The 22789-nt window shown below is 41.8% G+C and overlaps 1 protein-coding gene across 6 annotated transcripts in view; it reads right to left on the bottom strand.

Moving 5' to 3' along the window:
• The window catches only part of COL8A1 (collagen type VIII alpha 1 chain), a 132338-nt gene that overhangs the window by 72316 nt on the left and 37233 nt on the right, over window positions 1-22789 (bottom strand). The window contains exon 1 of one of the 6 annotated variants that reach the window (XM_044442031.1): window positions 20236-20343. The exons of 4 other annotated variants lie outside the window; for them this stretch is intronic. The gene's annotated coding sequence lies outside the window, so the exon portion shown is untranslated. Of the gene's footprint in view, window positions 1-17483; window positions 17535-20235; window positions 20344-22789 lie in introns of those variants that run through there. One more of the 6 variants, XM_044442030.1, reaches the window with a different exon arrangement.

The following is a 22789-nucleotide window of genomic DNA, read 5'->3' as shown; positions in this document are numbered from 1 at the left end:
CTTTCACTCCCCTGCTTGCCAAAGCTATATGTAAAAAGTTCTGAAAGTTTGGGAAGGGACTTGGACTTCAAGAGTTATGAATGTTGCATGCATAAGTAGGCATTTCACACAAGCATGAAGAGTGATGCATATGTATTTGTATATGTACACATATATGTATAAATGCTGAGCAAACAGTGATCTGGCTGAGTCAGAGCTTGTGGGCTTTCAGTGCTGGGACATTTTGATGAGAAGGGACAAAGGCACCTTCCATTCTGTCTCGTAGACTTCTCTGTTTCTTCTGAGTTGAGCTTCCCATGTATTTTTCCAACACTGGCAGACTGTTGTGAGCTATACCTGTTGCAATGCAAAGTATTTTGGAGCACCTTGGCTTTGATTGGGCAGTTAAGATCCAATATCTTTACAAAAGACTTACTCCTAGTGGAAATGGAAACTGCTAGATGTTGCTTGTTGACTTGGAGATAAAGTTTTGCCCCTTGCTGTTGGAAAAAGAAACTCCAGAAAAAGCTTTTGCTGGTGGTCTTAGGGTGCTTGGGAATATGTTGTACCCCTCTCTTTCTTATACAGTCTATGGTATTTCCAGGCAAAGTCCAACCTCTACACTGCTGTTTGCCAGTTCACTATTCTATGACTCTAGGCTGATCCTAATACATTATATATTGGGTATTATGCTATATATTGCCATTCTATTTCTCCTTCTGTGCATATACATACATTGATATGTATACCCAGAGGACTGATGGATCATAAGAGAGATCCAGGACCGGCACCATGGTAGGTATGACTGGGCATCTGCTAAGGACACACCCACTCAACTGGGTGCCACTGGCAAGATTACCCTGGAGTCGTTCCTCATCATCATCACTGTGACCTGCTTGTTCATCTGTCTCTCACTCTGGCCCAGACAGCACTGGTGGAGGAAAAGAGAAGCAGCAGATCCGACCAGCTAATGCTCTCGGCTCTCCTTCTGTCAAGCAAGCATGTGGTGGCAATGATGAGGCCAAGGAGTAACAGCAGGTGATGGCAGTGGTGATGTGAAGGTGCACAACCTGGAGGGACCGTGACTCATGAACACTGGCCGGTGCTTTACAGATCAGCACAGCCGCTTGCATTTTGGGTCACTCTTTCAGGAGTGTCATGATGAATGCCTGCACTTTAAAATTTCCTACAACTCTTTTAGCAGCAACAGTGCATACAGCATCCTGAGGAGTATGTTCTGAGCAGTTCTTTTCTTCCAGGCCGTGGCTGTATGTGGTGGTGGATATTTGACTGCTTCCAGATTCTTGGATTGTAGCAGCAGCATTTCAAAGAATGTGCTGCTTTAGTAGAGGACACACCCCTACTACTAACATTTCTTGCTTATTTCCTACAGTGTCAGAAAGAATTCCAGATGGAACAGAGCAAGCAGGATGTCCTAAAATGACTCCTCCCCACCATGCTGCAGACTAGTTTTAATAAGAGCAGCTCTTATTCAGGGAGCTGTTCCTGGGGCTTGCGAACTTCTGCTACTATTTTCATAGCAATGTTGAACAGAAAATGGAGCCTTAGTAGTGCATTAAGTTGGTGCTCCTTCCATTGATAAGTGGAAAAAATCCTGGACTGGTTTCAGGTATTAAACCATTGCAGGAGGACTTTTGCTGTGATGTGATGGCCAGTCTTCCAAATGCTTCAGCATATTTGAAGGATCCAGTAAGGCTTGAGAGGCATCAGAGCATTCGCAAGACCAGTCACACAACTGGAGCAGAACCCCTTAGAAGTGCCCTTTTCAGACACTTGATCAAAGTGAAGCAAATACAAAGGAAGCAGAGGCATGATTGCGCCAGCGATGCCCAGCAGCCTTGTATCGACACGGGACACAAATCTGCTGCAAGGGTGCCCCACACCGCACATTTGTTTTACTCAGATCGAATATCTGAAAAGGGCTACTGAGACTTGCATATGCAGTGGGTTAACACACACACACACAACTTAACCTTGGCTTCAGTTTCATGGACTTTTGCTCACTTCAGCTGCTGTTCCATGTTCAGTCATGTGGAACTAACAACGGTACTGGTATGGTACAGTATGGGGTTAGGCAGGGCCGTCTTAACGTTTGGGCCTGATGGGCACTTGCCTGTGGACCCCATACTAATCTGTGTATGTTAACCCTTGGAAAATTGGAAAACTTCCAAAATTAACAGTAGTTGTTGTCGTAGCGGCCCCAGTACACTGCTTTGCCCGGGGCCCATAATGCTGTTAAGACGGCCCTGGGGTCAGGAACATAATGGAATGGTTGGGTGAGACCAGAGGTCCATGTAGCCCAGCATTCTGCTCACATGGTGGCCCATGAGCTGTGCACAGCTGTGCACAAGCAGGGTCATCTGCATACTGGAAGCCACACACAAAGTGTTCCTCACAGCAGATCAGACTAAAGGCTTGTTTGGTCCAGTATCCTGATTCTCAAGTGACCAGGCAGATGATTCTAACACCATTGTGTCTTTGTAGAGTAGTTATAATAAGTAGATAAGAGTAGAGTAGATCTCTGTAGAGTAGATAAGTTCCCTTATCCAGTCTTTATCCTCTTTTATCCTGTTAACCCCAAACATTGGCTGCACTGTCTGAAGCTGATGAGATTTGTAATCCAAATCATATGGAGAGGGTCTCATAATATAACATATAGCCACTATAATGCCCCTGTCTATTGCTCTGAAGTAACTAGATTCAGGGGTCTATTGACTCTGGACTGTGACATTGCATATGGCTGCCATGATCACGTCCTCTGTGAACATACCTAGCATCACTTTATGGCCAACTAGGGTAGTGGCTATCACCACATTTTGTGGTGGTGAGTTCCATAAATGTGGCCGGTGTGGTGCCAGTGTGGTGTAGTGGTTAGGATCAGGGGACTGGTAGCTGGGTTCTAGCCCGTTTGGCCATGGAGCCAACTGGGTGACGTTGGGCCAGGCACATCCTCAGCCCAACTACTTCACAGGGTGGTTGCTGTGGGGATAAGATTGAAAGCAAGTGGAGAAAAATGTTGTAAGCCACTTTGAGATTGTTCTAAGAATGAATAAAAGTTGACATCTTCACACTTTCTGGGAAAGAAGCCTGTGCTTAATCTCCCTTAAGTAGCTGACTGGCCACCGTGTTACTAGAATGCAGGACTAGATAGATGTCTGCCCTGATGGACCGTTGCATTGTTCTTATTTCCTTGTACTGTTGGTTAGGCTGCGTGATACCTTAACCACGTGCAAAATAGGGATGCAATCCCATACATTGTTAAATGAGACAAAACCCCATTATACTCAATAGGACTTGTTCTGATGCATATGGTTCTATTGCAAAGACACCTACACATGAATTTTCATTCTCTGATAAAATGTGATGCAAGAACAGAGCCAAGGGTTGGAATATCTCAGCAATGTTCATTCCTTTTCAGACCCATTGGCATTTCTGATATAACAGTGAGGAATTACTAATCTTACTGATGGAAGTGTGTGCACACTGACTGGAATGACACCTAGGTGAGGAAACATACTGGAACGTCAGTCAGTCCTAGATGTTGTCACAGCTCAGACGGCATGTAGCATTTTCCATTGATCATTTCAAAAGGGCCTTTGCCTTGGCTCCTCTATGTGAAATACAAGGAAGGATAACTTCTTCAACAGCCTGGTTGTTGAATGGCAGATGATCGCCCACTCTGGGTGTCCCTGAGTGCCTGTACAGGGGAGACTGCTGTAGGCAGTTGGGTGTCGAGGATTTGGAACCCCAAATGTGCAAGGTTCCTTTCCCTTTTTTGTAATCATCTGGGCAACTGAGTGTATGAACTGTTCATCTCCCTGCAGTATTTGTTTTTTCAGTTGTTGTATCTGTGGTGTCATATCTTTATCTTTATAATTTGCTTATTTTAGGGATGTATGAGATTTTCATTTCAGTTTGCAAATCACTCAAAAATGGCTTTTGCAACCTTGAATGCAAATGCAAATTGTAGCACATTTTCTCTGAAATGTTTGCCAAATCTTGAACTTGTGATCATGTTCTCAACATATACTTGAAAAATGCAACAAAACATTCTCAAAGTACATGCCTCCAATCACACAACTTGAAAATCAGTCATGCTTCAGTCTGTACATAACTTTGAACTTTTGCACAAACCTGGGAAATTTTTCCTCAGTTTCCACTTTTGACAGCTGTTCATTTTGCACAATTTTCCCATTTGTGCAAAATGAACAGCAATTGCAATACGAAAACAAATTAGGGAGAAATAAGCAGTAAGCTGATGTTCAGAGAATCTTGGCAAGCCCAGTCATTGTTCATCCAGCCATTACTAATTTGATTACATTGATTGTATTTTTAATGTTTATATTGCATACTGTAAAACAGCTTTTCCCAACCCCAGATGTTTTGGATGACATTTCCCAACATTCCTGACCACTGGCCATGCCAACTAAGGCTGATGGGAGCTGAAGTCAAAAATATCTGGAAAGAAACAACTTGAGGGAAACTGATGTAAACCAACTTGAGTAGATAAGGGAAAGGTAAGCTAAGAATGACTTTTAATTAATCTATTAGCCAATGTAGGCTTGAATCATTGCTAAATGTCACACTATGTTAGACAGTGGAACATCTGTATATTTTCAGTACAAGTCATTTAGGGTGGTCTTGATTTTTTTTGAAAAACCAAAGAGGTGCTCTGTTCATTGTTTACTTTCACAGCAGGACAAGATTATAACATTTATAATAATTGGTGCCCAAAAGGGAAGAGAAAGGGAAAAAGTGTACCAGAAAACACCCCACTCCCAGATTGTCAAAGTTTTCTTTCCTAGGTTCATCACTGCACCAGTTGTACAGTGCAATGCTTACTCTGAAAAATCAGCTTAGCTACCCATTGCAGGCCTGTTTGGAAATCTGACTTACTGCCTGGGTAGCACCCTATGCTGGCTGCTCTGAGTGGGCATGGCTAGCCACAAATAACATGTAAGTGCAAAGAGGCATTCATGGGAAACAAAGATAGAGGCCACTAGGTTATCCAACTTTACATTTAAGCAATCCTAGCGGGGAGTAAGAAAATATACAAATATATTTTAAATAAAAATGGGGAGGGGGGTAGGCTATCATGGTGGGCACTACAGAGAGTATTGGGGGAGCATTAGGGTTCTTGGGCACCATGTTGCCTTTTCCTAAACTAGGCAAATGGAGTGCACCACCAACTGGGCAACAGAAGAACTGGCATCATATTTTCTCTCTCTTATCAACCCCCTCAGTTTAAACTATGGCATAGTTGAGGAAAGTGGATCCTGTTGATCTGAACCTCAAATATTAGAGGATCTATACTGAATTACTGAATTTCTAAGCATTCTAAGAATTTCTTAGCATTTCTAAGTCCTGCTAAGGCCTAAGGACAGATGAAGTGCTCCAATGTATTCTGTGTCCGAGGCTGTTCCACCTACTTATTTGTTTTGTGAACAAAATAGATATCTGAAAACAACACATTTTCTGTCTACAGTAATAGGTATTGGGGAAAAGGTCTTGAAGGAGAATGCTATGCCTTGTCAATAAGATTCAGAGTTCATGAATCTTATGTCTAAATTAATGAATTATTTTAAATAATGTTATACAATGTAATTCTATTTGTTTTAGCCAGAGATCCAAAATTTTATGTTTATTCTTTATTTTCTCTGTGTGTATTAACTTTCACAGATTTACAGATTCCCAGAACATCTGGATCAGAAGGGGCCAGGAAGGCCATTCAGTCCAGTCCCCCTGCTAATGCAGGATACCAGTTACACCATCCCAATCAGATAACTGTCCAATTGCTTCTTGAATGCATCCAATAGTATCTAGCTTCTTTTGTTGAAGTTTGTCTTGTGATGGTCTGAAGAATATATATAAATAAACAAACAAGAGCTGATCACATTAGCTCTTGTTATGGCCACTGTGGAATTCTTTCAAGTATCTGCTTTAAACAAAAATTCTTATTTTATTGATATTTTCACATGCCCATACTTACTTAGTATTTTAGTACTTTTAACCACCTGGAGTGTCATTTGGTAGAAAGGTGGACTCAAACCAACGAAAACAAAACTATGTTCGGAAGGGCCCATAATACAGCAACCTTCCCGGAACCATGTGAGTGAAGTGTCTTGTCAGTGTCTGAAAGGGATATCACCTGGAAATCCTATAATTATCCTATCCCAACATGGTCCCCTCCAGAAATTCTGAAACCCTCATTTCTGATCACTGATGGGAGTTACAGTTCAAAAATCTGAGGGCCAGTAGGGGAAGACCGATGGATAGTCTACCTTGAAGTTGGTGGAAGAAAGCGAAGATATAATTGTAGTCAATCAGATCAGTCAATTGCTATGGCTTAAGGACCTCTGTAATCTTGAAACGGTTGTTATTTAAATATGTACACAAGCATAAGGTGGGAGCAAAGTAATGTTTGTAGCAATATTTGATGATTACGCCTCTTTCAACTTGAACATTTGCTTGAAGAACATACTTTGAGATGAGATAATGTGAGCACGTGGGACTATTCAGGGATATCTCTCAATCATGTCAAATATATTCATGAAACAGAGTTGGAAATTGCTTTTGCAACACAACCTACAGAAGAAACCTACAGTTAACCAGGAAACTCAGGGGCAGCTCAGGGGCAACATCCATCCGCAGAAAAGCATCAACAAATGGTAAAAGCCAAAAGAAACATCACAACCAGCACATAGGACACTGCTTTATGCTGAATCAGAGTGTTGTTGTAGAAACGGGAAATGTTTACGGACTTGCAGGATTATCAAGAGTGATAGCCATTATTAGAAAAATGATCATTTGAAAGTTTTGTCACTGCAGGAGAAAGAGATGTGTGGGGTGTGGGGAAGGAAAGCAAAGATGGCAGACAAAAAACCTTCAGAGGACAACCTCCACCCCACTGGGAACATTTCCCCAGAAATAGATTAGTATCTATGATTTAATTCAATTGTGGTTACTGTTACTATGAACAAGATTACCATCAGAAGTTGAAACAAGGTCAACCACCAAGTGGTTAGATTTCTTTCTCATCAAAACAATAACTATGTTTGGGACTAGAAAGTCTATAATCCCAGGCTGGGATTATGGGAATTCTACTCCAAAATGTTTGAATGGCAACAGGTTATCTATTCTTCCTATATAGGTTACAGATTTTCTAGGAAAACAAAGTAGTTGCCAGAGTTCCCATTAGCAGAAGTTGGTACCATGATGAACCATCCATATGGACCAATTGCCAAGGACCATTGGGGAAGTAGAAGTAGACCATTGCGAAACACCCATAGCATGTCTAAACTAGACAGGGCTTCCTGTTTCTGAAGCACTTACTGGGGAGATTGGAAGATCTGCCAATGATAAGGCTCTCCATCTTAGCTACTTCTCCAGAATCAGAGACAAGCACATTTGTGAACTATTTGAGAGAGGGTTCAGAACCTACTGAACAGGTGACCACTTGGTGGCCCACCTGGCCCTTTGCCAATTAGAATTAGGCAAGCTCTACTTCATAGATAAAAGAAAATTGCAGGCCATCTTGTGAGATGGACCTGTAGCTAGTTGCTGCTGGAACAACTGGGTAGAATAATCCAATTTTGCAAACTATTTTGTATGCAAATAAATGCAGCTATACATTTTTATCATAAAACAAGTAGGACATTGTTTTATGGATTTTGTTAAATCTGTTCTCTCTGTGTTTTATGGAATATCAAGTAATTTTCACTCTATTGTCTGACAGAATCTGGTAGTTTTACAATGTATGAAATTTCTTTCCATTTCTGCAAATGTACAAATGCACATTAATGCAAGCCTGTACTTCACATTAGTGCATTAGAGCATTAGCACAAATCCCTCATGAAAGTGAAAAAGACCACCAGTCTGACTCGGAAAAGCTAGTCTACAGCTGAATTTGCAAGTCAGATTAATAGAAATCTCAACATTCAAATCTACTGTCCGCTACCTGTTCAGTATGTTAGCCAGCCAGCTGCTCTCTCTTTCAAGATATATGATTCCATCATCCTTTTACACACACCCCCCCCAACAGACACTCATCATTCAGTTGCCATTTAGCATGCTCAGTTTTCTTTGGGTTTTTGAGAGGCTGGGCTTCCCCTGCTGCTGTTCCTAAAGCAGAGTGCCTACTTGCTCCAAGGCATCTGGGCAAAACAGAAATATATATTCATATATCCACAGCCTCCCTGATGCTTAACTCCATAAATATTTTTCAACACATGTCCGTTTAGTTTTAAGAACACAGAATATAAACTTTACCAAAGACATGGTGACATGCCTATTGCTGCCAGTGAAAAGGTATGGCAGTTGGAAATTATGTAAGCAGCAAGGGAAACTACTCAGTAAAAGCAATATAAAACTTGCTCTCACAGAAGAATATAAATTGCAACTGAATAGAAAATGTGGTGAAGTTTCAGTTGCGCCTCTGCCACAAGAGGAGCGTCTCTGAGAACTGATAATACCCTTGCAGTGGCCTAACTATTTTGCAAGTGGTGGAGTATTTACTCTAGCCAGCAAAAAGTGTTGGCAAAAACAGAGTGTTAAAGGTTTATTAAAAACAAAGAACACCTAGGTAGAACAGAAAAAGACCAGCTCCCCAAAAGAGGGGAGTAGCATCTGCTGGCATCTAAAATTAAGAAGGAAGAAGCATCTGCTGGCATCTAGATTAATAGCCTTTTGGTCTAGTTTCCTCAATGATTCCAAAGCCTTCTCTCTAACATTAGAACTATTAGTAGGAGAAGACTGAAGAAGATTAAATCCTAGACTCTGCAGCTTATCTTTCATTAACTTATCCCAGGAAGATTTATAGGGGTCTAATTGGGTCCACTTAAAAAGCTCAGGTAAGGAGTCACAATCTAATAAAACAAGTTTAACATTTACTGCAGCTGCCCAGGCCATAAGAGAAATTTGACTACAATCTGATTCCAACAGAAGATTACAATTTAGGGGTTCACTGAAGAGCATGTAGAAATGAAGCCTGTACCATTTCCAACCTGGTTAAAGCTGGTGAGATCCAAATGGGCACTCCATGTAGTAAAAAGGATAACATTTTTGCTCAGTAAACCTCCAATACTATTGGGATTGACTGGTCTCCATACTGGGAAAAAACCTTCAAAATAGCAGTTAAGTGGGCTTTTGTTTTTCTCAATGCATGGTTAAAATGGATTGACCAAGTAACAGAAACTGTAAAATGAAATCCAAGATAACAAAATGAATGTACTTGCCTGTGGGATGCTCTTTGATTATTCAAGGCAGACTAGCTTTTCCGAATATACTTGCTTTCTGAAAAACTAAGATCTTTTATTTACTATAATTGATAGTTAGCTGGTGTCCAGGCAGAAATTGGCTATATCACAAAATATACATTTCGGTCCTACTGTTGTATACAATAATAGTGCAGCATCATCTGCATACAAAAAGATTAGCAGGTGATGAAAATTCAGGGAGGTGGAAATTAAAAGTAATTTTAACCAACAGCACTTACGATCAACACTTTTTCTTAACCAACAATATTTATTAAGTTGGTGCTTGACCTGTAAATATCTTAAAAGCATAGAGTGAGAGTTTCTTCTATGGAAGAGATATAACAGCTGAGATTTTGCCCTCTTCAAAACTTTGCAATATATGTTTTATCAGGTTCCTTTTAATGGCTCATCTTGAGAATATAAAATGGTTTCAATAATTCTATTATCTGGGAAAAAATTTAAGAGTGCGATCTAAAGATCCAGAAAGAATCCTATCCCTTATATCACTCAACATCAGCAAGTTCAATGCAAAGTGAAGTTGTTGTGCCAATTGTAAGAGCCATTTCCTGGCCCTAGTGCTAGTAAAACATCTTTTCCTGTCTTTCATAATAGACAAGCTTTGATTCCCAAATCCAATTCCATCTGTAGTGGTAAATAATCATGATCATAAGGGCTCCACAACAAAAATGATCTAATGCAATCGGAAATGGGGGATGAAACTAAAAATAATCAATCAAGCTATATTCTCTGGCAAAGCAATAGGTAAAGTCCCTTTACCTTATCATATCTAGAATTCCATTTTAGGGTTTTTCTTCCTAAATATTTTTGTACTTCTTCAAACCTTGGGATTCTCCTAAGCCTGCTGATACTTCCTTCTTGTGTATGAACAATGCTATTTTGACTACACAAGGATTGGCTCACGGAGAATGGATGTTCTATTAGTATATTGCAAGAGCAGGCAACTTCAAAGGCTTGGATGGCCATTCTAGAGCTCCCTGCTGTCTGCACTCCCCCCACCAAACTCACCTGAATTGCCAAATTGCCACCAAAATTTGGTAGCGACTCAGCAAAGGCAAAAATGGCACACTTGTGTTTTAAACCAAGAGACATGGGGAAAGCCGACTTGACTTTATTTAACTTGTATTCTCAGAAGACCCAGGGAAGTGTGCATTTGCATCAAAGTAAGACATGCTTTGCCCATCTGCCTTGTTTCTAAGTGCAGGTATTTTGGATGCTGCAGCTCCACTTGCACCTGGTGGTGATTTGGCAGCTGTGACGGGGGACACAGAAAAGGCCAAGGGCCACATGCAGCCTAGTAGTTACAGCCCAGTAGTCACATGTGAACTACGCCTGGGATGTGGGGTATACTATGAAGTAGGAAGATCTACAGTATTTGGAAGGAATTGCAGCAATTTATTCTTAAATGGCAGCTTTTGTTGTTGTTATTATAAATCTAGTATTTAACTTCTGTAAGATGCAATCACTCATTTTCTCCTCCAAGACATGACTCATCTGAATTCTTTTTATGACTTCATTTTTATCTTCAAGTCCAAATCAGAAACAGAATCTGTCTGGATTTTACTCATAATCCTCAGTCCATAAAAATTCAGTGGGAGCACTGAATCTCTGAAATTGTATAATTAAATTGACATAACAGTCGACTATATGTTTATTGTTTTTAATAAATTGAATTTTTACACTAACAGTAGGTCACAAAATTAACATGCCAAAAGCTTTTCGCAATTGCTTTGCCACTTGCTGCCAGGTTCCTGATGTCCTCAGCCCTGAACCCTTGGGGGCAAATTTGTTAGACTAAGTTGTGCAGGTTGCAGATACTGGAGTTGTGTTACTGTATACATTCTTAGTTTTAAAAAATGAGATCATCTTCCCAGTCTGGACCAAAAGAATAAGAATGGTAAGCATTTGGAAATGGTATAACATTTCTGCACATTCAAAAATTAGCTTCCCACACATTATCTCCCTGTAATCTTTACAGCAGGGGTGCAGAATGCTGGCGTGTCTCCTTGTAGAGGGCTAATACTGTAAAAAGGGTGCCACATACTCCCTGTATTCGGCTCTGGTCAATAGCCTGGCACAGCATGCTGGATCGGCCTGGATAGTTTTTGAAGGCAGCCCTACGTAGACTGTACTGCAGTAGCCCAAATGGGAGGAAGACATGTGTGACCATGGTCAAATTAGATGTCTCTAGGAGTGGGCGCTGTTGGTACCCTAGCTTCAGCTGAGGAGATGTGCACCTGGCCGCCACTGAGACTTGCACATCCAGGTCGAGAGCCAAGTCCAAAAGTTCACCCAAACCGCAAGCCTGTCTTCAGCGGGAGTGTAACTCCACCAAGCTCAGGCTGAGTCCCTATTCCCTGGTCTGCCCTACAACTGACCAAAATGACCTTAATCTTGCTCGGATTAATCTTAATGTTTTTGGACTCATCCAGCCTATTATCAATGATTGGTACCAGTTTAGGACCAGAACAACTTCCTTGGATTTAGATGGAAAAGAAAGATAGAGTTGGGTATTATCAACATACTTGTGGCACCATACCTCAGAACTCTGGACACTCTCTCCCAGTGTTTTTGTGTATGTTTGAAATAGTGTGCCTGCAGGGAAAGTAGGACCCTGAGAAACACCATAGACAAATCGCCATCCTCAAAGTCTTGCTTGTCTTTAGCACTCAGGAGAGGTCTGATTGAATGGCAAAGCCACCTGTACATTCCAGAGATCAACTAGGGCTTTAACAGAAGCCCCCTCCTATGGAGGAAGAGCCACTTGGCCAGTTGGTTTACTAGTGAGCTTCACAATTGTGCTTCCTGTCTGCTACCTGTGGCTCTCCAGAGATACTTTCTGCGGCATGAGAACAACTCTCTCTTCACAGGAACATACTCCTGAGCCTACTTGCTAGGAGATTTTCTGCCATCTTGCAAAAGATTGCATCAGCTTCTTGGCATGGAAAAGGTGGGCACTCCCACCATCGGCAGTCATTTTGGGGACAAACATGGGAGAGGGCCATCCAGTCTGTATCTCTGCCTTCTTGTGTATACAGAACTTCATGGGACATACAATTAGTATCTGTGGGTGAGAGAGATGTGTTTTAAAAAGGACCAATGAGGTGGAAGGATACAGGGAATAGCTACTGAAACAGTAGGTAGCAGTAGGAGATATGATCATAGGAAGCAACTGTTTGTTTCTTTCTTCTACTCCAAACAGTAAGTCTTCTGAAAGGAAGTGAATCTGCATTTGGAAATCTTTTACTGGTTCCATATTGTATTCTTTGGCTGAATGTTATTTCAGTGAAATGATATAAGACACATGGGACCTAGAAGGGTATTTGTCCTAGTTTTTGGTAATGCTTTTCCTCTTTTTTGGAGGACCACCCTAGGACTGCTGGAGATTGAAGTCCAAACATCTTGAGATCTTTTTCATCTTTGCCCCTGCTGTAACACATGCATGGTATTGATAGTGAGTGTTCTTGCCACACTGGTGGAACAGACAGCCACACTCATGCATTTGCATACATGCAAGTACACACACATGCTTTTCTGGACAACAGATGTTGCAGATGAAGTTGTTATTCCATTAAAGTGGTCTGATAAAGATACAAGGGAATAAATAGATGGCTTTTCCTAACCAGCACTCGGTTTTAGTCTAAATTTTTGTCAGATGAGTGGAAAATATTTATGCTTCTGAACATAGATGATCTTTCATGTTTGTTATATGAAAAAATCCAATCAGTATTTACTTAAGTATTAGTCCAGTTCTAGTGGCATTGAGGGTAGCAGCTCATTTCATGCCAGCCTGAGCGAGTTAATGGCCAATCTGCCTATGGGCTAATCCATCATGGATACAAAAGAATGAAACCAGACTGTTCAGCACAGTGCTGGAACACGGCTGAACCGATGACCTGGTTCTGGGAAATCAAGGCCACTCTATGCAGTTGGAATGGCGTAGAGACGAAATGATAGCCGAGAGGAAGTGTTTTGCAGAGAGACAGCTTCTCTTGGCAAGGGTGTGGAAAGAGAAGGATATTCAAGCATTTAGTTTAATGCAAACCTCCCGCCTCCAAGGTGGATTGCATCCTTGAGAATATGCTACCATGTGGTTCCTGGCATTCATATCAAATCAGATACATATGTTGCAAGCAATCTGGCCAACACCTGTATCTTTCCACTGGCTAGAAAGAGCATGAGCCACCCTGCTACCCTATGTTGCTATAAACCTCTCCAGCATCAACATAATTAAATCATTTAATCCACTATCATTAGTGACACTGACTTAAAACAGACCCCATGAGGTATGTTCCACTGGAAGCTGATAGAAAATACAAGTGGGAGCTACAACAAAATGTTGAATATGCAGTGCTGTAGTCCAGGATTCTAGCTACTCCTTTCCATCCCCAGTTTTACACCTACTCCCACTGTTAGGATTCTTGAGCATGCCAAGTTCTGACTGGTCTGTTTTGGGATTTACCCCAGTTAAGTGTATTTCGCCCCTAAAAATGATTTGTACTTCTGCAAATCATAGGATTACCTCAAGCCTGTCTTCACCTCTTTATGTGCCCATGGCACTATATCTTGGCTACATAAGCAATGATTCTTATTGAATATGGAAATAGAAATGAATATTGGAAATGGAAATGTATGCATGATCTGGTAATCTTGTTCATTCACAAGCAGGCAGGACAACATGGCAAAACATGTTGCTCACTGGAATCTTAATTAGGCTGCAAGCAGCCCAATGGAACAAGAGAAGCAAGGTCTCTGAGGTCTTCTTAACAATACACTGAGCAAAACACACAGACTTTTCTTGTAAGCAATAATCCCCCATAGGGATCATGGCCTGGATTATGTAATACATGTAGGGTGGCACCCAATTAAAGAAATCGCTTATGGGTTTTAATAAATTAATTGGTTAAATCTACTTAGATTTCCATATGAATGAATACTTCCTTTATTTTGTGTTAGCTAATGGATTAATGAATTAAGATTATTCATATACTGGCATTCAGTTCCAATATTGCTTGCAGAGATTCAGAGCAATGATGGAAAGCACAACACAAAAATGAGAGAAGTCTGTGGCACCTTAAAGATTAATACCTTTATGGCAACATGAGTCTGGTCTGCTTTCCAGATATTGAAGCAATTCCAAGTTGCTGTCTAATACGCCTATGGGGTACATAATTGGGAAAGGCTGGTCTGGACAGTTGAAAGAGTGTTCCCCTGGTGATGCAAAGGCATCACATTTGGTGAAAGAATGGGAAAAAGATGTATAAAGCTTGGAGGGATGCATATCTTCCATTGGGCTGGTTCCAGTTACCATCTTATAGCCTTAGCAACTCAAATTTCTGGGAAGTCTTCAGAGGCAGGCCTTTGTAGAACAAAGTACACTTGTCTAATCTGGAGTTTACAGAAGTATGGAGAAAATTAAAGCCAGGTCAGGTCAGGTCAAGTTAGCCCAGGAAGGATCACGGTAGGCACAATAGGCAAAGTACTCATCTTATGCTATGCATTTAATTACCCTGTTGTTCCAGATCATTGCTGAGCATAACATATACCCTGCTAGCATACAGACTCTTTATCTCTCTAGCAACATCACTATCATGCCCATTGTCTGATCCTACTGGAGGCTTTTTATCTTTGAAAAAAGACAAGTTAGGGGAGACATGCTAGAGGTATAGAAAATTAAGCATGTGGTGGAGGAATATGGGGTATATTCCCTCTTTCTAATGTTAGAACTCAAGGTCATCCCAATGAACTGAATGGTGGAACATTCCATACAGAACAAAGGAAGCACTTCTTTACACGACGCCTGGTAATTCTGTGGCCAGTGTTGCAAGATGTGATGGCCACCAACTTGGATGGCTTGAAAAAGGCATTCGAAAAATTCATGCAAGATGACTCTCTGAAAGGCACCAGTGACAATGGCTATATGCTGCCTCCAGCATCACAGTCATTTTTGGCTCTGTATGCCAGTTGCCGGGGAACAAGAGCAGAAGAGTGCCCAAAGGTATCCTGTTGCCCCCCCCCCCCTTTGGCTATGGCCACAGTCTGTCTGAAAATGGAAGCTTCAGTTCCCAGTGGAGGATAAGGCTTTCAATTACTACCAATCACAATGGCTATTTCTTACCTCCAGGACTGGGGAAATGTACCTCTACATGCCAGTTACTGAGCAAGACAAAGCAGAGGATGTTCTTGGACTCATGTCCTGCCTGTGGGCTTCCCGTGGCCATCTGGGGGAGGACGTGGGAACAGAATGCTGATCGGATCCCTTAGTCTGATCCAGCACAGCTGTTCTGCAGAACTGTTACATGGAAGTAGAGGCAGTGTCAGAGGACGGCCCACTAGCACTGCTCCCACCACCACCATTTTTTCATGTGGAGCCCTACATCTTTGGGAGGCTGTCGCCCCCACCCCCACTGTCCTTGGGCTCTTCCTGAAATAATGGTATAGGGGCCCAGATGAAATATGCAGGGGACATTACATCTGATCCCCCTGAATCAGCTGGCTTTTTGCCTACATAGAGTTACCTCCGACTGCCCCAAAGCAACCCATCTGCTTGAGGATTGTTTCTGAAATCCTCTTTTTTAAATATCTAAGCCATTTTGTGAGTGCTGATAGACCTTTTATATTGGTTATATTGAAATTGTACCATTTTCATGTTTTATGATTTTATCGTTTTAATTGTTTTAAAGCAGTTTATTGTTTTAACTGTTTTACTGTGTTGTTTTATTGTGTGAGCCACCTAGAGAGGCCATTTTGGCAGTTATAGGTGGCATATAAATACGTGAATCAATCAATCAATCAATCAATCGCCTTTCTTCTGTCCATGCATTTTTTTTTATAAACAGAACTGTCCTTAGAAGACAGGTTCCTTTAAAGCAGTGGTTTTCAAGCTTTCCACAGCTGAGGACCAGCAAAAACAGGAAAACCACCTCTGGGACCGCTGAGGCAGAAGCAAAAAGTACCATACACATAATACAGTATTCTGTGCATTAGTTTCCAAACACAAAACCAAGAAAGAGAGAGAGAGAGAGAGAGAGAGAGAGAGAGAGAGAGAGAGAGAGAAGGAAGAAAATTCTCCAAAACAACCAGAAACTGAGAAACAAAAAATGCCAACAAAAGAGCAAAATACTGAAACTGGCACAGCGTGGCTCCCAGCCGGGTCCCACAGAGCCATCTCTCTCCTCCCTGCAGCCCCTGATGGCACCAGCGCACCCCCCATGAATGCAATACCAACCAAGGAAGAGGTGGTGGACCACAGCCAGTCCACAGTGAGTGGGATGCCCCCCCCCCCACATACCAATAAGAAATCTGTGGACCGACGCTGGTCCAGGAACCAGTAGTTGAAAACCACTGCTTTAAAGAGGTGCATATACACATGCATGCATACACACACGGGGGCGGGGGGGAGAGGATGGACTCTTTAGTACATATTTTAATTAGCATGTGCAGATTTGTGCAGTTTCTTTGTCTTATGGACCTGAGCCCAAGATCTTTTTGATATGTAGTACTGCCCCTGTATGGAAGCAGTTGTAAAAATTCCGTTGCATGTTCTAACCTTTCCTGAAAATGTTGTTTTATTTTTCCCCATCTATGTAATGTTGAGCATTCTATTTTCAGGAGAAGACGTCATATTTTTAAAAACTAAAAGAGCATTTGTTGGAATCCCCCTCCTTAAATGTCTTAATTGAGGATCACTTGTGTGTGAGAGCAAACATCCTGCAGAAACTGTGAGAAAAGTCCAACAAAGCAGAGGAAAATACACAGAGAGCTGAAAGTGGGAAATCTTACAAGAATGCTTTTTTCTGATGCTCGTGTGCAGCTGAAACTTCCCCATGTGCAGCCCTTGACTGGATAAAGCACTTCTTAATTTGAATAACCTTCCGTGCTTCAGGCTGACAGAATAAAGTGGCAATCTGTCACTGTGTTTCTTTCCTCTTCTTTCGCCTTGAAGCTGTTCATTAAATAACTGGATGGGATTTCCAGTAAAATAAGATACTGGTCCAGCTTTTTCTACTGAGAATGCTATTTACCACTGAGGTACCGAACTACCCACACAAAAATTGTACCACAAAAAGATATTTAACTGCTTTGATGCCTGTTCAAACAAATAGTGCTGGCAAATGTTGAATCAACAGCCGTATGAAATTATTTTCAATGATTTGCTATCTTATACACATCTACTCTTAAGTAAGCTGCACGGAATTCAGTGGGACTTACCCTCAGGTAGGTAGGCACACAATATCACATGTTGAAAGTTCCTCACATGCATAATTCTAGTTACAATCCACACAACAGTCCTAAGAGTAAGTTTTATGATCTTCCATGTTGCAGATGGGAAGTGGTAGAGGCCAGAGAGAGCAGCCTGTTAAGGATCAGCAACAAACAGAGACAACAGTCGCTCTAGATGTCTTCCCCAAGCTCTGTTAGTAGGTCTTCCTTATGCAAACATCTTAATGTGCACAGAAATGCCTGTGGAACTATGTGGAACAACCGCAAAGGCAGGGCTACATCCCTGCTTCTCACATGTGTGTTCAGCTAAGGCAGTTTCTGAACACACAGACAGAACTACAGGGAAGCTATTTCAGACTGAGCTGGCAGCGGTAGTATTGTCATATTTATAAAGATATGGCTAAATATTCTCGAAGTCTTTCATGGTGCTTTCTAATCTACCACCTTGGCTATTGCCCAATATTGCCCAAAATTTCACTCTAGAGAGCATCACTCATCTCTTTCACCTAATGGTCAAAGCACATGTGATGGGGAAGATCCATGATTGTTCTCTATCAACCATTTTTTTAATGAATAGTTTTTCCTCCACCTGCAACTGAGCCCTACATCTTCAGGCCACAGTCCCTCAAGGGAATGCTTCTTCCTGTATGTTGCTACCTTTGCTCTGGAAGCATCATCAGAGATGCTGCTCCAGGCGGCTATTTGTGAGTTGGGCTTTTCAGTGGCAGCTTCCCAATTGTGGAATGCCCTCTGCAGAAAGGTTCCCCTGGTTTGCTTGATTTTTCAGCATGAAGCAAAAGCTTTTCATCCTTTCAGGCCTTTCCCCCTGCTACACACTTTACCAGCCACATTTATCTGAAAGTTCTGTCTTAAAGCTGTTACCTTTTCAAATAGCTTTTGATCCATTTAGTAGTGTTTTTAATATTTATTCTCCCCTACCTTGCATTGTGTTGCTGCTTTTCACGTGGCTGGAGGGATGCTGGAAGATGTAGTCCAGTATAGTCCAGGAAGTGCCACGTTGGGGAAGGCCAAATTAGGTTTTAGCCAACAGTGCCCCCCACCCCCACAAACTTGTTTGAAGCGGTTTTGTGTCCTGCAATTTATATGGTCCTCACCTAAGTGTGGAACAAAAATAGAGTTGTGTGAATGGTGACAAGGCAGTGTCATTCTCATAAGGACACCACTAGAGGGTGATCAGAATGAAACGTCAGACCAAATACCACAGAGGGAAAGTCCCTGGCTGGGTTAGGCTGTGCAAAACTCTTGCAGAGAAAGTGAGAAAATCTCTCCCTCCCTTGGGACTCATAAAACTAAGTACTAGAAAACGTACTGCAAGGAACAATGCCGCTCTGGCAGGCAGGCCGGATGATCTCATGTGCCTTTTCCATCTTTCAGACTCACAGGTCGTGAACAAAATGACCCTATTTACAGCTTCTCCTAGAGAGATTTTGGAGATTAAAATGGCTAGGAATTTGCCATGACTGCATCTGAAGACAGATTCCATAGGAAGGTAGGGGGAACTCTCACAATCTTTCCAGAAGAGTCTTGCTGCGTGGGTGGGAAGGGCTTCCTCCACTGCCCTGTGCCAAGACCTGCGAGGGAGGTGGAAATCGTTTTCTGTCTGCCAGATCGGCGCTTGGAAGTAATGACAACAGGTTGGGCTAAAGGCTGTGAGTCAGACAGGGGCAGGGATGGGCCCAAGTATCACCTGCACTTGAATGGGCCTCCACTGCTGTGAGATTGCTTTAGATATCATGCACTTGTACTGCTTTTCCCCAAGACACTTAAGAGCATGCGCATAGCTCTGTCTCCAGCACCACAGCCCTGCGAGGTAAGCTTCATCACGACTAGGGAGCTCACCCTGACCTCTCCAGTCCAGCACCTCAGCCACTGTACTCGGCAATTTGACGTGCACAGGCAAAGCTTTTCTTTACAGTCCCTAATCAATCAACCTCTATTAGCTCTCCTCAACCTGGTGCTCTCCATTTCTGTTGGACTATGCCTCCCATCCTTCTCCCCCTGCTGGAGAAGATGGGAGTTGCATTCTAACAGAAATGGGGGGCACCAGATTGATGAAGGATGCTACAGATCCACATGCTGTTAAAAGAAACAGCGACAGGTGCGGGTTCAAAAGTGGTCCCATCTAGCTGTATTCTCTGGCCATTCTAACTGTGCCTTCCCTCATCCCAGAGAACATTCCCTAAGTAAATATTCCCATCTTGGAGAGGAAGGTTAACCTACATAAACACCATCAAAAACCTCAATGACATACAAACAGTAACAAATGCTGATTGCAGATGCATAGCTTAACACATAGATCATCACTGAGGTCCCTTAGTCTGAGAGAAGTGGCTGGTCCTATTTCATACATTTCTAGGTTAAGAAAATATCCCCCTGCTTCTCACCTCCTGCAATCATACCCATGTCTGGGAACACTTGCCAATACCAACACCTGGTGAAGAGCAAATGCCTTTGTGTGGTCTCCAAACGGTCCCTAAGGGTACCTGGTTGGCTCCTGTGTGAAGCAGGATAGTAGACAAGCAACAGGAAGTTGGAAGGAGCCAGGGATTCAATGGCCAGATCAACAGTGTGAACCAGAAGGTCTGGACATGTTACAATTCTGCCCCACTAGTCCTTTTTCACCTTCATGTGCTCCAAGCCTAATTTTAAGGGCTGTTCCTTAATTTATATACGCTATAAAACCTTATATGCTTGAGACCACAATACTTGACAAATCTACCTGTATGCTATAGTTATCCTCTGATGTCCTTCTCTAGGAGCTTCCTCCAGCAGAGATTTGGAAGCTGGCGACAATGAAGAGAGCCTGCTCAGTGGTGGTTCCCCAGTTCTGGAATACTGTCCCCAGTGAGATCCAACGATGTTCTCTTTGTGGTTTCTCTATTCCCAGGCATTTCACAACCTATGATAACTTTTAAATGAGTTGGGATGTTTATTATTGATTGTGTAATTTTTTATAATTTTAAATGTAAATTGTTTTATCTTATGTTATTATATTGTATTTCTAGAGATTTTAATTTGAATAAACTGCCCAAACAGCTTTGGCTAATGGGCAATACATAAAGGTATTGAATGAACCTATTCCAATACCTGTCAGTGTACCTGACAGGTGTCTTTTCAGCCACTGCTTTGAAACCTCACAGATCTGCCAGCTTTTGAGGCAATCTGTTCCACTGTTTAATAGCTCACACTAGCTGTGAGGTCAACCTAATGCTAAATCTAAATCATTTTTCAACTTTGTGGAAAAAGATTGTATGCATCTGTGGAATCTACTGATAACATTTCTCTGGTTGTAACTATCTGAAGCATGTTAACTATTTTTAAACTCTGCTATTTCACTTAATACAGGTCCATTAAGTGGGTGTCATAAAATCTGGTCTAAGAAGATATTCCTTCCACCACCCCTCTCCAAATGTCTGAAAACGTTAGCACATGTTTTATGATAAGTTTATCTGGAAGTGCTGCAATTCAAATTTCTTTTTAAAATAATTTGGAAGCATATTTCATCTGACTGGATTCCTAGATGTCTCAGGACGGACTAATTACTTGTCATTTATAATTGGCAAAGTGGACCAGTGTCCTTGTAGAGAATGGGAAATGAATGTTTGAAAACTAGCCTATGAGAAGAGAGAGCTTCATGTTCAGCCACCTGGTTACCTATGTCTGACTTTCTTCCATAGAGTCAAATCCTTAGAAGAGCAGCTCTGTACAGGGACTCAGACGATCTGGGTTCGAGTCCCTGCTCAGCCATGGAGCCAACTGGGTGACTTTAGGCCAGTCACAGACTCTCAGCCCAACCCACCTCACAGGATTGTTGTTGTGGGGATAAGATGGAGGAAGAGATGTAAGCTGCCTTGAGCCCTTTGTCGGGAAAAAGGCAGGATATAAATAAATAAAATAAAAATAAATACACATCTACTCAGCAATAAGTCTCACTGAGATCAATAGAGCTTACTCCCTGATATGTGGGTATAGGAGTGCAGTCTTAGGTTGGACTATTCTCTTGCAGTATTTCCAAAATTATTGCACTCTGAGGACATTTTTCCTTTATCTGTGAATGTGAGGAATATAGGAAGGAAGCAGCCGAAGGCAAGCTTAAACCTCCCAATGTGTAGCTCCCAATTCAGAAAGGGGCCATGCACACTTAATTTAAAGTTTTCTTTTAAACCTAAGGGTCATTAGAATGTTGCATAATTAATATAGCATTTAGTTTTTATTATTATTTATTTTATTATTTATTTTGTATTTTTATTTTTAAAAAGATGAACAAAATAAAAACTACATTTGAAATACAAATGTAAAAATTAACATACAGTAAGAATACTTTTTACATTACCGTGTTCCTCCCCACCCAGACCAAAACTGCATGTCAAAAATAAAAGGAAAAAAGAAACCTTGAAACACTTCAGAACATTCCCCCCTTCTAAAATTGTAATGATTCTTTTGATGGCTCAAATCCTTTCCCTTGCTTTAAAACATAGTCAATGCATATACCCCAAATCCCATTTAACTTGTGTGCCCTTTACTCACTTTAATAGCACAAACTCTCAGAGTTTGCTTTCGCAGGGAAGGGTTCAGTTAATACCTTTGTTTATGTAATTATTGTGCAAGGTACAATGAACTTCAATCCAACAAATGCAATAAAGTTCATTCAAATAAAGAAAAAAGAAATTGTGTTCATGTTGTCTGAGTGACATAAACATGTTCTTAGAGCACCAGTCCTTTCATGAGGTCCTTCCAAAATGAGGTGGAGGGGGACTTATAGGTCATGATTGCCTGCTCCTCCCAAATTCTGCTGTGGTATGTAAGGGCACAATCCTTGTGTGCCTGCCCACAACCTTCCAAACCCTGATGTTAATGGGCATCCAACTGGATGTAGGAGGAGTGCAGAGACAAGGTTTCCCTCAAAAATATTTAGCCCACCAATTTTGGCCAACTGTTGGCCCTTCTTGTGAGAGAAATGTTGGAGGCTAGTTTGTTTGAAACTGGTGGTGCCTTGCCCCACTCCCTTCCTGCCTCCAGTGCCTCTTCTAAAGATGGTGCTCCATCTTCAGGTCCTCAGTTAGCATGGAAAGAACAGTGCTGGCTGAGAGGGTAAGAGTCCCTCCAAAGATGGAGTTCCTGGAGCAACTCAACTTTGGAAGGCTTTTCCAGGGTCACTGCAGGGACTCTACTTTTGCCTACGGTTGGCTAGACACTTCTTTCCAACCACAGGATTGCACCTCTCCAAAAGTGTTTTTGTCTTTTGGTTTGCTCAGTGTTTTGGTTTCACCTCT

This window comes from Varanus komodoensis, unplaced genomic scaffold (assembly GCF_004798865.1).
Source record: "Varanus komodoensis strain SLA01 unplaced genomic scaffold, ASM479886v1 scaffold4, whole genome shotgun sequence".
NCBI lineage: Eukaryota > Metazoa > Chordata > Lepidosauria > Squamata > Varanidae > Varanus > Varanus komodoensis.
Note: the sequence above shows the minus strand (reverse complement) of the source record. Positions and strands in the feature narration are given on the sequence as shown.